This window comes from Cetorhinus maximus, chromosome 16 (genome assembly GCF_964194155.1).
Source record: "Cetorhinus maximus chromosome 16, sCetMax3.hap1.1, whole genome shotgun sequence".
Lineage (NCBI taxonomy): Eukaryota > Metazoa > Chordata > Chondrichthyes > Lamniformes > Cetorhinidae > Cetorhinus > Cetorhinus maximus.
The window spans coordinates 95,684,033-95,700,250 of record NC_135894.1 but is presented as its reverse complement, the minus strand read 5'-3'; the positions used below and the strand labels follow the sequence as shown (position 1 = coordinate 95,700,250).

The window sequence follows — 16,218 nt, the reverse complement described above, 5'->3', positions numbered from 1 at the left end:
CAGGTGGTGGTGTTCTCGTGCATCTGCTGCTTTTGTTTTTCTAGGTGGTAGAGGTCGCAGGTTTGGAAGGTGCTGTCAAAGGAGCCTTGGTGAATTAATGCATTGCATCTTGTAGATGGTACACACTGCTGCCACTGTGTGTCGGTGATGGAGGGTGTGAATGTTTAAGGTGATGAATGGAGACAATAAGTGAGCTGCTTCGTCCTGGGTGACGTCAAGTTTCTTGAGTGTTGTAGGAGCTGCACTCATCCAGATAAGTGGGGAGTATTTCATCATACTCCTGACTTGTACCTTGTAGATGGTGGACAGACTTTGGGAAGTCAGAGGTGAGTTACTTACCACAGAATTTCCAGCCTCTAACCTGATCTTGTAGCCATAGTATTTATATGGCTGGTCCAGTTCAGTTTCTGGTCAATGGTAACACCCAGGATGTTGATCGTGGGGATGTCAAAGGGAGATGGCTGGATGCTCTCTTGTTGGAGATTCCTTGACACTTGTGTGGTGCAAATGTTACTTGCCACTTATCAGTCCAAGGATGTGTCCAATGTTGTCTAGATCTTGTTGCATATGGATGGTGATTGATGCTGAGCATTATGCAATCATCAGTGAACATCCCCACTTCTGACAGTATGATGAAGGGAAGATCATCAATGAAACAGCTAAAGATGGTTGGGCCTAGGACACTACCCTTAGGAAATCCTGTGGTGATGTCCTGGAGCTGCGATGACTGGCCTCCAACAACCACAACCATCTTCCTTTGTGCTAGGTATGACTGCAACCAGTGTAGAGTTTTCCCCTGATTCCCATTGACCCCAGTCTTGCTAGAGCTCCTTAATCCACACTTAGTCAAATGCTGCTTTGATGTCAAGGGCAAAACCTTTACTCTTCTCTCCACTCTTTACAGTGCCACCTAATTTGCTCTCACTTGCAAATTTGGAAATGCAGCTCTCTACTCTGTCAGCTATGTTATGCCTATTATCTCACTGTCATAGGGGAGATGATTGGAAACACTTATTTGTGCCGGTATCACAAAACTAGATAGTGATACACTGGTTTTCATACATGACTGCATAGCAACTATAGAATGGGGAGGTCAGACAGGGGGTAAAGCTGACAGTCCATGCGATACATCTAAGAGAAATCTCCATGCCCTTGTGTTTGCACCTTGCTAAGTATTTCGGCTAAATTTGTAGAGTGCCCAGGCAACAATCCTTGAAACATCCTCGGTTCATTTCATTCCTTACACGTGCTATAAATTTCCCTGTTTCTTGCCTTTGGAAGGCAGTGAATATTATTACACCAGACTTTGTTCTAGGCTTTAACTGCTGCACAAATTTATTGAGCAATAACAGAACAAGCAAATAGCCACAATAATACTCCATATATTCCACAGTCATTAAGGTTAGCTACCCACTTGTGTGGTAGAACAAAAGATCATAATACTGTGTTAAACTATGATATAAGGAGTAGTGCCTTAATTTTAAAATTCTCATCTTTATTTTCAAATCAGGCCCTATCTCAGTAACCTCCTCTAGCCCTAGAACCTTTCAGCTTTGTTTCATTTTTCCAATTCTGACCTCTTGTGCATCTTTGCCTCTGTCCCTCTCTCCTTTAAAACATTTCTTAAAAAAAAAACACCTCTTTATCTAAGCGTTTTGGTCAGCTGGTGTAATATCGCCTTAAGTGCCTAGATTGTAAAATGTGTTTGACAATGCTCCTGTGAAGCCCCTTTGGGACATTGTGTGACGTAAGAGGTGCTATATAAATTCAAGCAGTTGTAGTTTTGGAGCAAGCAATCTTGGGGAGGACATTGCTGCATTGGAGAGGGTTCTGCCAAGAGTGCGAGAGATTAGCTCCTGGGACTTTGAACACTAAGCTATTCTGACAAGCTCACAAAATTAAATTTGTTTACACTGGCAATAAAGAAGATTGAGATAGTGCTCAATCGAGATCTATAAAATGCTGAAAGTCATGGATAAAGTAGATGTAAGCAGGCTCTTTAATTTAAACTGTTATTGTTGACCTAGAAAACATGAGTGCAAAATTAACCAGCTTCAAACAAGACTGGAGATTAGAAGAGTTTTTCCCCCACAGATTAGCAGATACTTATAAAAGCAGGTTAATGCTCCATCAATTAACTGTACTCCAAAGGAGTTGCTTGAACATCTGGTAAAGATCAGGATTAAACACTATAAAGATGAGTAGACACAGAATGATCAATTGCTCAGCAGATTCCTATGATTCCACCCCTGTTGGAGCTACACAGTCTATTATCAGTGGAGTGCCATCAAGGCTGAAGAAGATAGGTTGGAATATTGCTCTGTGCTTCGTATTTTTACTTAGACATACTTCACGGAGTCAGTACAAATATATTCCAACAGTTTTACTGGTCAGCAGTTACCCAATGGCCTAAAACCACACGAAGTAGTGTCCAGTTCTAATTCTGGTCACCAAAATGAAGTTAACTCATTTCTCTCTCCACAGATGTTGCCTGGCCTGTGTTTATGAGGGATATAGTTTGACTAGAATCTTTGATACTGTGGAGCTGCCTCCAAAGTTCTTTCTCCAATGCTTATTCCACTTTTCTCCTGTCCTCTCTCGAAAGCAGTGACTCATGAGATGCGTGCATGGCGTAACGGGCTGCTGGCTCTCAGTCAAGCATCCATTTGTCAATGCCAAGTCTGGACAGCGAGTGAAAATATTGTTGTGATTTATGACATGTTCAACTTGACCTGAATTTTAGGGCTGCAGTTAGAAAGTAAGACAAAGTTGACTTATCCTCATCCTGTGATGGTCAAGCAACTTCGTCATTTGGAATTCTCAACTTTACAGGGGTAAGGGGAAGGAGAAGGAATAATCAATTGCTGACCTAAAAACGGGCAACCGGTAGATGAAAATCTGGTGAGGGCCTTAGACCTGATCCATCTAATTCAGCTTTCAGGCAGGGCTTCCATGCAAAACAGGGTGAAAGGAAGACTGTTTAAATTGTTCTGATCCTTGACCAGACCCGCAAGTTTTTGGTAAGATTTAGTTAGCGACCAATAATGTTTTCTTTAAAGTAGACAAAGTTTGAGATTCAACACAATTACCTGAGAGAATAAAGCCACAAGATTTCACAGGTTTTGAACAAACATGAGTACATTTTACAAGGTCAGAAAAATGAAACAATTTACAGTATCAATCCTGTAGTCTACAATTCAGGGTAAGTATGAGGTATATGTGAATTAACTGGCAAACTGTGGTCAAACTGAAATGGCCTAGCAGGTCATTCAGTTGAAGGGCAATTAGGGATGGGAAACAAATGCTGGCCTAGTCAGTGATGCCCACATCCCATGAAAGAATAATTTAAAAAAAAACACACTGCACACTAAATGACAGATGCGACCAAACCAGGGTCCATGGATTTCTCAGCATCTCATCCAGATGTCAGTGCCACTGAGTCAACCAACCTCAGTGAAACTCTGTCTTTCTCATGAGGGATTCCAGTCTTCATTTTCAAAGATTTAACCTGGAAATTCTCTCCAAAAAGTTGCTCCAATGTGGATAGCATCAACAACGGCCCATCTTGCAGGCTTTAAACCTTGCCCCCTGAGATTCTGTTCCCCTGGATTCCCGAGTATGCACTCAAGCACCAACTCACAAGCACAACTTCAGCTGTTCGGCCTCACCGAGCAGAACACGACAGCTCCAAAGAGGCATCTTCACCCCAAAGGCCTGCAGCATGAAGTCACCAGCCTTCAGCTGCCTTCTTGGATTGTCAGGGCTTCCCCTGAGCCCCGTTCTGCTAATTGCAGCTCTTGTCCTGTGTTTAAACTTAACTGTGACCTTTTTCCTGTCCCTGTCCCCTACCTGGTACTCTTCTTTTGGGATGTAAAATATTCCATGACACTGAGAAGATCAGGGAAGCTCTCATCAATGTTCTGGCCAATATTTTTCCCTTAACTAACGCCCAAGATAAACAGAGTATCAGATCATTTCTCTCATTGCTGTTTGTATGTTGTGCTTCCACATTTGGCTGCCACAGTTGCTACACTACAGCAGTGACTAAATTGCAAAAGTATATCATTGACTGTAAATTGCCTTGGGATGTCCTAAAGTTGTAAAAAAATCTCTTTATAAATGTTGCACTTCTTTCTTTTTGTTTAATCTCTTTGACCAAACTTTTGGTTACCTGTCCTAATGTTTCCATCTTTGGCCCGGCGACACAGCTTGGTGTAGCTTATTACATTTGAGGTGCTATATAAATCCAAGCCGTTGTTGTCGAGTGGACCTAAGCAGTCATCCTTAAAATGGCCACTGGAGGCCACTCAGCAAAGATAAGCTTTTTCCCTTTGAAGAAACAATTTTCATGGGATCCGGAAGAGTATGAATACTTCCTGCTTGCAACCAGCTGGTAAAAATTAGCTGCGACCCAAATCTGAAAATTGTTCGAGTCTCCGAACTTCAAGATAGTTGTGAGAAGATACAAAACCAACAACAACATCCTAAACCAGTAATCCAGCAAAGCAGCCAGTGCTTGCTATCTTACGTTTTGACATTTTTGAGTTAGACACCTGAGCAAGGTGCAAGGTAAGTAATTAAGCAAAAAGAAAGTGCAAGAAATAAGCTGCTCATCATTCCTTCATTGCATGAAATCCAATAATTGAATAGCTAACTATCATAATTATATTCCTATAAATAGTTTGCCTGTGCTAATCCATTAGGCAATGCGTCTATTTGAGCTAATGATGTTGCATAAAAACTGTGACAACATTCAGTATGCAAACGCGATGGAAAACCCAATTACCTCACACAATATATGGAGTAAACGGACATTTGACATAAGCTGTGAGGCAGCAATTCAATTAAAACTTTCATCAGAATAGCCGGACCCTCTACTGTGACTTCAAAAATCTGGGTGCATGTGTTTGTAAATGTGTTTTTATATCCAGTTATTGTTCCTTTTCCCTTTGTTGTATCAGAATGGACACTGAAACACAAACAGGTTGTACGGCTTAAGACAGGAGTGTATTGTTCCATTTAAGGCCAATAATGGAATGTAGATGTATCAAGCCTATGTGGATAAATCCAGTTCCAGATGGGAGTGAATTGCTCCCTGCATGCACCATGATTGACTGCAGATGAATATGACTATCATTTTATTAGAAAGTAAAAGTGCCAGTTATGTTATTTCTCCATGCGAGATGGTTCAGCAAACCGCAGGTATCATTCTAATCACATTTAAATGCCATTTGGCTCGTGAGGAGAACTTGAAAAAATACAATAGGATTGCAATTACTCAAGCCTAGCCGGGGATTTCATTAGGATGATTCAGAGGCAAAAGCAGTGACTGGAGAAACAGGTTGATGCTCAGCAAAGAAGCAGTTGGGCAGTTAGATACAGAAAGCACACATGGAGAGATGAGAGAAACACAAAGACAATATGGAGAGAACAATATGGAGAAAGTCAAAGGCAGCCCAAAAAAGTCTTTACTGAGTGACTAAGGTGAAGGGTCAACCTCTGTATTGGAAAATACCTCCCAGGTTGGTGTGGAGGCCAGATAAGGAAGCAGTGATCTGAGGATCTGGGTACAGTGTCAGAAGTTTGTAAAAATGGGTTTGGATGAAGAAATTTCTTCAATCTATAGGGTCTTCTCCTTTTGAGTTTCCTACCGCACTCTCTTCCCATTACAGTCTCTGTTCTTTCAATGAGTCCAGTGTGCAGCCCTTCACACAAAACCTGCTGACTGTTGACTGCTCACCATGTAAACAAATGTGACCCCTTTCAACCTGCTGCCTTAATATATTATAAAGTATTGTTTCAGTTTTACTTTCTCTATTCTGCTAAGTGTTCTGAGAATTGCTGAGGATATGGGGAAATCATCTTCTGTAATGGGATGAATTTCCTCTAGACAATTAACTCAGAGACACGCAGTTAAGAAGGCAAATGGTATGTTGACCTTCATTGCGAGAGGACTTGAGTACAGGGGCAAGGATGTCTTACTGAAGCTGTACAGGGCCTTGGTGAGACCACACCTGGAGTAGTATGTGCAATTTTGGACTCCTTACCTAAGAAAGGGTATATTTGCCATATACTTCACCAGACTGATTCCTGGGATGTCAGGATTGTCGTATGAAGAGAGATTGGGAAGACTAGGCCTGTATTCCCTGGACTTTAGAAGAATGAGAGGGGAATCTCATTGAAACATATACAATTCTGACAGGGCTGGACAGACTGGATGCAAGGATGATGTTTCCTCTGGTTGGGGGGTCTAGAACAAGGTGTCAGAGTCTCAGGATTGGGGATAGGTCATTTCGGACTGAGATGAGGAGAAACTTCTTCACTCAGAGGGTAGTGAACCTGTGGAATTCTCTACCACAGAGGGCTGTGGAGACCACGTCACTGAATACATTTAAGAAGGAAATAGATAGATTTCTAGACTCTAAAGGCATCAAGGGGTATGGGGAGAGAGCAGGAGTATGGCATTGAGATAGAGGATCAGCCAGGATAATATTGAATGGTGGAGCAGGCTCGAAGGGCCGAATGACCTACTTCTGATTCTATTTTCCCATGTTCCTATTTCTGTACAGGATTCTGCAGCTTCAGAAGTGCTAAAGATTCTGCCACAGCTTTTGTGCTGACCTCCAGCTCTAAAGGAAGGAAGACTTTCAGCTGGGACTGGACTACAGGTGTCACTTGACTTTTACGCCTGGAAAGTCCCAGCCCTGTGGCTGTGCGATCCTCTTTGGACTCTGACATGGACTCAGGTGAAGCATCCTCTGTGGAAGAGTCTTCACGGACAATGAGAGATATACGAGGCAATACATTGGTAGATTCAGTAGAACAAAGATCTGAATGCTGCTTAGCTACTAGAAGCACATCTAACTCCTGAAAATAAAAACAACAGAGACCTCATATCGATTGAAATGACAGACTAGCCTCTAGGACCTCCTCCTCCATCAGATCACTCAGTACTGAAATGGCTTCTGCCTCATCATTTTCTTCTGGAAAGAGCCAATTCATGTCCAGCAGTTCTTCATGCAGTGCCTTTTGTATCCATCACCTCGTGAAGAACTGAGATTCGTAACTTCAATCTCCACCCGAGGTCTAGTGGATGGTGTCGCCGTGAAAGAAAGAAAGTTAGTGCTGATTGAAACTGGATTTTTCTAGGATTCCCAGAAGCATACCAACATTGCCACTCAATAAGGATGTGCATTGATTGTGGATAACATAGAGAGAATCGAGTCTTGTGACGAAGAGGAGCAATAATCCTGCCTTTAATTGGAAGGGCTGTGCTGCCTGGACCTTGTAATCTGATGTCTGATTGATGAAGGGTTATTGGCTGAAGCCAGTCAAGATCATCTGCTAGTATGTTAACACCAACTCCAGTATCAACTTTAAAGGTGGTGTCAAATCCTATAACTTGCACTGCAACTGACCAATAATCTCGACTAAGGCTATTAACTTCCCCTAGGAATTCTAGAATTGCATCTTTATCTTGTTTTCCAATTTCTTGGATGGAGGGTGTTTCATAAATATTTTCTTGTCTTCTGCCTTGGTTAAAGTTGTTGATCCGCAGAAATGCTTGAAGTGTCCAGTTTTGCCACACTAGAAGCATCCTGTGCCCCTTGCTGGCCAGTCCTGGAGTCTATGTTGTTTTTTCGCAGCACAACGCAAGCATCTCAAAATGGCTGCCGGTGTGGAGTTTCCCGCCCTTTCGCCCAGTTTGGTGGGCTTTCGAGTGGGTGGGGCCACTGTCCATTTGGTGGACTTTCACATGGGCGAGGCCACTGCCTGTGGGCCTACCCAGTCAATGGAGTCATGTGAAGCCACAGAGTCACGTCAGATTATAGCCTGATTTGATCATCGGAGTTTGGCCTGCATTGCGTACTGAACCACTTGCTCAATAATGAGGCTCAGTGGTGGGCTAAATGTGTGTCAAAAGCTTTGCGGATGGTCCAAAAGTCTGCAATGGACTCCTTCACCTCCTTACTCAGGAGAACATTCTCTGCTACTGGACCCACGACATAATGAATTAAACTGACTTCATGCTTTTGCTCTTTAGCATGAAGGTGTGATGCTGCTCGATACCTAAGGAAATGGCATTTCCATAACTCCCATTGTTGGTTTCATCAACATCTCTCTCCAGTTTGCCTCCTCCTTCTGTCGAGCGGCTACCCAGTTTTTCTTCACTTTGCAGTTGTATCGATAACACTGATTTTTTTTTACATTGATGCCACCATGTTCTGAGATGGTCCCTATTATCTGAGGACTAGGTGTGGTACTTAGTTACTGGACAGACTATAGTCATACTCTGGTACTTGCGTAACACTTGTTTATTAGTACTACATCTAAACAGGTCACAGAGTAGGCATGTTGCTCCTGAGCATGGTGCTCCAACCTCTCTCTTGAGAGCCTAATACATAACTGACTGATGTCAGTGATACATCAACTACATCATACATTAGCATATCCCCTTCTGTTAACTCTTTATACTGTTATATATTTAAGAACCAGGGAGAGTAAGCCATATGGTCCCTTAAGACTGCTTCATCATTCAATAAGCTGATCATCTATAATAAAAGCTAAACACTGCGGATGCTAGAAACCTGAAATAAAAACAGAACATTATGGAAAAACTCAGCAGGTCTGACAGCAACTGTGGAGAGAGAAACAGAGTTAACGTTTCGAAAACTAAAGCTTTAGCTCTGAAGAAGAGTCATACGGACTCGAAATGTTAGCTCTGTTTCTCTCTCCACAGATGCTGTCAGGCCTGCTGAGTTCTGACAGCATTTTCTGTTTTTATATCGGCTGATCTTCTACATTAATTCCATTTTCGCTTTGTGCCTCCTTATCAATTGATTCCCTTAGTGCCCAAAAATCTATCAGTGTTATTCTTGGATATACTCAGCAGCTAAGCATCCACAGGCTTCTGGGGTAGAAAATTCGAAAGATTCGCAATGGACAGGGTCAGATGAGGTGCATCCAAGGATACTAAGGGAAGTGACCGTGGAAATTGCAGAAGTGAAGGCCATAGTCTCCCAGTCTCCCTTAGAACTCAGGGGTGGTGTCAGAGGACTGAGAATTGTAAATGTTGCATCTTTGTTCAAAACAGGGTGTAAAGATAAGCCCAGCAACTACAGGCCAGTCAGCTTCACTTCGGTGGTGGGGGAACTTCTAGAAACACTAATTCAGGACAAAATTAACAATCACATGGATAAATGCAGGCGAATTAAAGAAAGCCAGCACAGATTTTTTTTTCGGGAAAATCATATTTAACTAACTTTCTAGGATGTTTTGAAGAGGTGACAGAGAGGGTTGATGAGGACAATGCTGTTGATGCGGTATACATGGATTTCCAAAAGGCACTTGCAGCAGTGCTGCACAACAGACTTGTAAGCAAAGTTAAAACAGAATTACCTGGAAAAACTCAGCAGGTCTGGCAGCATCGGCGGAGAAGAAAAGAGTTGACGTTTCGAGTCCTCATGACCCTTCCGCAGAACTGAGTATAGTTAGGAGAGGGGTGAAATATAAGCTGGTTTAAGGTGGGGGGGGGAGAGAAGTTGAAGGGGGGTGGTTGTAGGAACAAGCAAGCAGTGATAGGAGCAGATAATCAAAAGATGTCACAGACAAAAGGATCAAAGAGGTGTTGAAGGTGATGATATTATCTAAGAAAATGTGCTAATTAAGAATGGATGGCAGGACACTCAAGGTACAGCTCTAGTGGGGGTGGGGTGGAAAGACTGACAAGGTATTAGTTGTAGATGTAAAAATAATGGAAATAAATTTAAATCTATAACTAATACCTTGTCAGTCGTTTCACCCCACCCCCACTAGAGCTGTACCTTGAGTGTCCTGCCATCCATTCTTAATTAGCACATTTTCTTAGATAATATCACCACCTTCAACACCTCTTTGATCCTTTTGTCTGTGACATCTTTTGATTATCTGCTCCTATCACTGCTTGCTTGTCCCTACAACCACTCCCCACCCCTCAACTTCTCTCCCCCCCGCCCCCCACCTTAAACCAGCTTATATTTCACCCCTCTCCTAACTATACTCAGTTCTGCTGAAGGGTCATGAGGACTCAAAATGTCAACTCTTTTCTTCTCCGCCGATGCTGCCAGACCTGCTGAGTTTTTCCAGGTAATTCTGTTTTTGTTTTGGATTTCCAGCATCCGCAGTAGTTTTTTGTTTTTGTAAGCAAAGTTATTGGACAGGAAACAGAGAGTTAATGGTGAATGAATGTTTTTCAGGCTGGAAGAAGGTTTGTGGTGGAGTTCCCCAGGGGTCAGTGTTGGGACCCTTGCACTTCCTGATACATGTAAGTGACTTGGGCCAGAATCTTCTGTTCGGTGTGTGGGGGCGGGTCCCGCTCACCGACACGTAAACTGATGCGCGGTGATGTCGGGCATGTGTCCTGACGTCACCGCGCATCATTCTGATCTTCTATTCTGCGGGCGCACACCGGAGTCAGCTCGCTGACCTGTCAAAGCCTGTTAATGCCATTGATATACTTAATTAACGTAATTGTCAGGGCTGTCCGTCCAACCTTAAGGTCGGACAGGCAGGCGAAGAGCCCAGGCGGCCTTCGCATTTTTCATGAAACCTCATCCACTGGCGGGGTTTATTCATTTAATAAAGATTTTTTAAACATTTGATAAGTATGTCCCAGCTCAGTGACAGCGAGGGCACATATGTAAATAATTTTTAACTTTTTTTAATTTTAAGTTTCACATTGTATATAATCTCCCTGAGGTAGCTCCATGTGAAAGAGCACAGGCCCCGACTCTCCCTCCTACCACCGCCCCCGCCCGCTCGCACAGGTTGCGCTGAGCGCTACTGGGCGCACGTCACGCTGGGTGGGCCTTAATTGGCCCACCCACGTAAAATGGCGGCGCACGGCCGATCGCGAGCGGCGAGCGTCTCCACGTCCGCCTGCGCCCACTCCTGACCGGCCTGCCTGACGGGGAGAGAATTCTCCCTTTGGTGGATAGGGCACAATTTCAACATTTGTAGATGATGCAAAACTTGGAACCATTGTGAACAGTGTGGGGGGTCGTGCAGAAGCTCAAAAGTCCATAGACAAGTTGGTGGAATGGTGGACAGGTGGCAGGTGAAGCTCAATGTGGAGAAATGTGAAGTGATTTGTTTTAGTCGGAAGAACATGGAGAGACAATATAAATTAAAGGGTACAACTCTAAAGGGGGTGGGGGAGGGGGTGCAGGAGCAGAGGGACCTGGGTGTATATGTGCATAAGACATTGAAGTTGGCAGGACAGGTTGAAAGTGTGGTTAATAAAGCATACAGTACCCTAGGCTTTCTCAATGGGGCCATAGAGTACAAGAACAAGGAGGTTATGTTGAACTTGTATAATACACTAGTTTGGCCTCCGCTGGAGATTTGTGTCCAATCTTGAGCACTTTGGGAAAGATGTGAAGGCATTAGAGAGGGTACAGAAAAGAGTTATAAGGATGGTTCCAGGGATGAGGAACTTTTATGAAGATAGACTGGAGAAGTTAGGACTGTTTTTTCTTGGAGAGGTGGTTTTATAGAGGTTTACAAAATCATGAGGGTCCCGGACAGGGTAGATAGGGAGAAACTGTTCCCGCTCGTGAAAGGATCTAGAACGAGAGGGCACAGATTTAAAGTAATTGGCAAAAGAAGCAAAAGCGACACGAGGAAAAACCTTTTCACGCAGCGAGTGGTTGGGGTTTGGAATACACGGCCTGAGAGTGTGGTGGAGGCAGGTTCAAATGAAGCATTCAAAAGGGAATTAGACTGTTACCTGAAAAGGAAGGATGTTCAGGGTTATGGGGAGAAGGTGGGGGAATGGCACCAAGGTGAATTGCTCATTTGGAGAGCCAGCACAGATATGATGGGCTGAATGGCCTCCTTCTGTGCTGTAACAATTTTTTGATTTACTAAGTGAAGAGATTTCTCCTCAGCACACTTTTAAACAGCCAACTTCTTCTCCTGGGATTCTGACCCCTCGTTCTCAGCTCTCCAGCTGGCATCTCCAGTCAAGGAAGAGATGAGGAGAATTTTTTTTCTTTCAGAGGGTCGTGACTCTGTTTTCCCTCCAGAGTAGTAGAGGCAGGGTCACTGAATATTTTTAAGGCAGAGGTAGATAGATTCTTGACTAACAAGGGAATCAAGGGTTAGCAGGGGTAGGTGGAGTGTGGAGTTGAGGCCACAATCAGATCAGCCACAATTTTATTGAATGGCAGAGCAGGCTCGAGGGGCTGAATGACCTACTCCTGCTCCTAATTCGTATGTTTGTATGTAACAGACTTGGCAGCTCAAAACTGGGCATCCATGAGTAGCTGTGGGCCATCTCTAAAAATCTGAATCAATATTCAGCCTATGTCCTTCTGAAGTCTGCTGCTATCCTCCTCTCTGTTGACTGCGTTTACAAGGTTTACGCCGTCTGCAAACTTTGAAACAATGCCCTAAATGCCCAAGTCCAGGTCATTAAAATACACCATAAGGGACAGTCATCCTAATATTGACTGCTGGGGGATGCCACTGTATGCTTCCAGCTAGTTCGATAAACAACCAGTCCTCCTGTCAGCTGGTACCGCTCATATGTTCAAGCAGGATTGGGAGGCTGTGGACAGAGCCTCTGTTACTCCCCACCTTCACTTCCCTCAACAAACTAAGATGCATCCCATTCAATCTGTGTGACATTTCTTCTCTTAAGCACTGACAATCCTTAAATCGTAATCTATTTTTACCCTAACTACTTTCTCTTTCCCTTCCCCTCTGACTTGCTCATTCTTCCTTTTCGTCTCCACCTTTGGTAGCCATGCCCCTCAGCTACCAAGGCCTCATAATGTATCACCCCTTCCTAAACTCACTTCTCCGTTAAGACTTTCCTTAAAACACATCACTTTGACCAAACTTTCACCGCTTCTCCTAATATCTCCTTTTTTTTATATATTCTTTTATGGAATGTGGGCGTCACTGGTAAGGCCAGCATTTGTTGCCTATCCCTAATTGCCTTTAGACTGAGGCTGGCCACACAATTGCAGAGGGCAGTTAAGAGTAAACCACATTGCTGTGGGTCTGGAGTCACATGTATATAAGGACAGCAGCTTTCCTTCCCTAGAGGACATTAGTGAACCAGATGGTTTTTTTTTAATGACAATTGATAATGGTTTCATGGTCACCATCACTGAGATTATAGCTTTTCAGTTCCAGATTTTTAATAGAATTTAAGCTCAACCAGCTGCCATGGTGGGATTTGAACCCACATCCAGAGATGCCCACATCTCAAGGACGAATTTTTTTAAATCCCGTGAACATTAGCTTGGGACTCTGGGTTACTAGTCCCATGACATTGCCACAACACCATCTCTGCCCTTTTTGGCTTGGTCTTCACTGTTTGATTCAGACCCTGTGGAGGTTATTTGGAACATTACTCTATGTAAAAGGTGCAAACTAAAGGCAGGTTGTTGTAGCAATATGTAACACATTTCTGACCAGAGCTATGGGCACGTTGAGTTAATATCTTCTCTGCCCCTTCCCCTTCATAACTCCTCCCTCAGGCAGTGCTGCTGGTGTTACACTTGTGGTTAGAAATGTAAATATTAGAACATACCAATGAATGGCCATTAATTTTAATTTAGAGTCATAGAGTTATACAGCACAGAAACAGGCCCTTTGGCCCATTGTGCCCATGCCAGCCATCAAGCACCTATCTATTCTCATCCTATTTTCCAGCACTTGGCCCGCAGCCCTGTATACTACGGAGTTTCAAGTGCTCAACTGAACACGTCTTAAATGTTGTGAAGAGTTTAGACAATGCAACTTTAAACACACCAGGTTGGGCAAATCCAAACACGTACATGTTTGTAAATGAAGAGTGTCATTTGTCCCGGTAGGATCTAAAAGTCCAGGGCATTCTGTGATCTCTAGGAGATCTCTTGTGAATAACTTTTTGAAGTTCCTTATTGGTATTCTGCTGCCATGATTCCTGGGATTAACAGACTCTTATCCTGTGTCCTTCCTCTGCCTGTGGGCACTGCTTTATCTAGAGTACTTTTACGAAGTCCCCTCTTTTTCCAACACTGATGAATCCTTGCATAAGAAATTGTTGGTCATAGCTCTACACTATGACACCTGGGATAAGCCTCATTTCTGCATTCTGAGGTCTGAATGCCCTCTGTTACTGTGACTGGAACTAGATACAGCCTGCCGAGAGCGCTTGGCAGTGCTTAACAGTTGGTTGCATTAAGAGAGCGGCAAAGAGAGAGACAGAATCTAAAATAAAAAGTTGACTAACTGACCCAAGACATTGGGATGTCCGTTTAGAAAATAGTCTTTTTTATGCTGACCCAGTTTCTGTGCAAAGCTGATCTGAAGATGCCCTTTTTCCCCATTAAACCGGTGCTACTCTCTGCCAGTCAGCTGCAGAGCTTTTAAAGGCCACAGATGTTTGATTGACTGACAACTGAGCGTAGAAATGCACTACTTCCAGAACAACTGAGTCAACTAGATTGTACTTTGAACTGCAGCCAACTGAGCGAGTGATTCACCTCCTGATTCTCTAAAGGCTCTCTACTGGCTACATGGCACTAACTCGTTACACTCCAGAGACTTAATCTCAAAAGTCTGGGCTGACACTCCAGTTAACTACTGAGGGAGTGTTGCACTTGTTGGAGTAGACATCTTCCTTATGAAATGTTTTGTATCATGGCTTGCTTTGTATCGTGCAATCTCATGAATGGGCCTATAGCTGCCATTTTCAGTCCTGAAAAGGACCCCATCTACCTCAGATTACCCTGGAAGTTGAATGTAGCCGTTTCACACTGCAACTATGCAGTAATAACATATGCTGTATTCTTCATTAACAGGATGCTGCCGTCAAGCTAAAAATATGTTCTGCATATCACACAAATAAGTAATGTGGTGTATGAATTTCAGTGCCAGTGTGATTCCAGGTATGTAAGCTGTATGTCCCAATGCCTGGAGGATCGTATCAAACAGCACGTCCCTTCAGCAGAGTTGAAACCCAAGAAGTTCAAATAACTCATGCTTGCAAAACTCAGAACATAATGTCCAACATTAGATGTGATTCTGCAATTGGACAACACTTACTAAACAATCACAATTGTGCTAAGAATTACACTAACAACCAATTTAAGATTAAAAGTCAGGCTCTCAATGTGGCTCACTTACGCTTGCTAGAAGCTATGTATATCCATTCATATGCAGAGTCTTATCCTTTGCAAAGAGAAAGACATTGCACCTTTTTCAACTAAACAAAATCTTGTGGGACAACCATTCCCTGGTGCATTCCCCATGGCAATGTCTCAACCAGAGTTGACTTGTCTTGTTTGAATTTAAACAAGGCTCGGGGCTAACTGTCCCCTCTTCCATTTTCCATGGCAATGCCTCTACCAACCTGTCAGAGTCAGAGTCCATGTGCCAACTAATCAGCACCCTTTTCTTATGCAGAATAAATTATTGTTCCCTTTGAGATTTGCTTTTCCTTTGAATCTGTCCTGATGAGTGCAAGATGAAAAACTTTGACAGCATGTCTCATTTTACAGTAATACTCCTATTCCTATGGGCTGTTCATGATTAGTCTGGAGCCTAAAGCATGGCTGTGCTGTTTAGTTGCTAAAGGGGAGTTGTGTTTAACCTGGCATGTCCTGTAAAGATCACTGCTCAGCTAGATCCTGTGGAGAACTGGTCTGAATAGGTGCATCTTAAAGTCAATTGGTGAGGTGTCAGCTGTGGCTCAGTTCATAGCACCCTCGCCTTTGAATCAGAGGGTTGTGGGTTCATGTCCCACTGCCGGAAAACCAAGAACTGTGATTGTACTCGAAAGAGTTGCAATCTGTGACTGTTGATAACTCGAAAGAATATTTTAAAGTCAATTGGAGACTAATTGCTGCTGTTTAAAGGTAGTTTGTATCTAGATTGGCCATGGCTCATGAATCTCTGGTCTTCACTTCAGAGATAGAAAGACTTGCAATTCCATAGTATCTTTCACGACTTCCCAAAGTGCTTTCCAGCTAATGAAGTACTTTTTGAAGGGTAGTCACTGTTGCAATGTAGGAAACGTGGCAGCCAATTTGAGCATGGCAAGATCCCACAAACATCAATCTATTTTAATGATCTTAGTTGAGGGATAGATATTGGCCAGAACACCATGACGAGTTCTTCTGCGAAATAGAGCCGCTGGATATTTTTTTTGTCCTCTTGAGAGGGCAGGTGGACCTGGGTTCA

At 43.3% G+C, this 16,218-nt stretch overlaps 1 protein-coding gene across 3 annotated transcripts in view; it reads right to left on the bottom strand.

The window, feature by feature from the left end:
* The window catches only part of ncam2a (neural cell adhesion molecule 2a), a 1,392,794-nt gene that overhangs the window by 552,170 nt on the left and 824,406 nt on the right, over window positions 1–16,218 (bottom strand). The gene's annotated exons all lie outside the window — the stretch shown is intronic.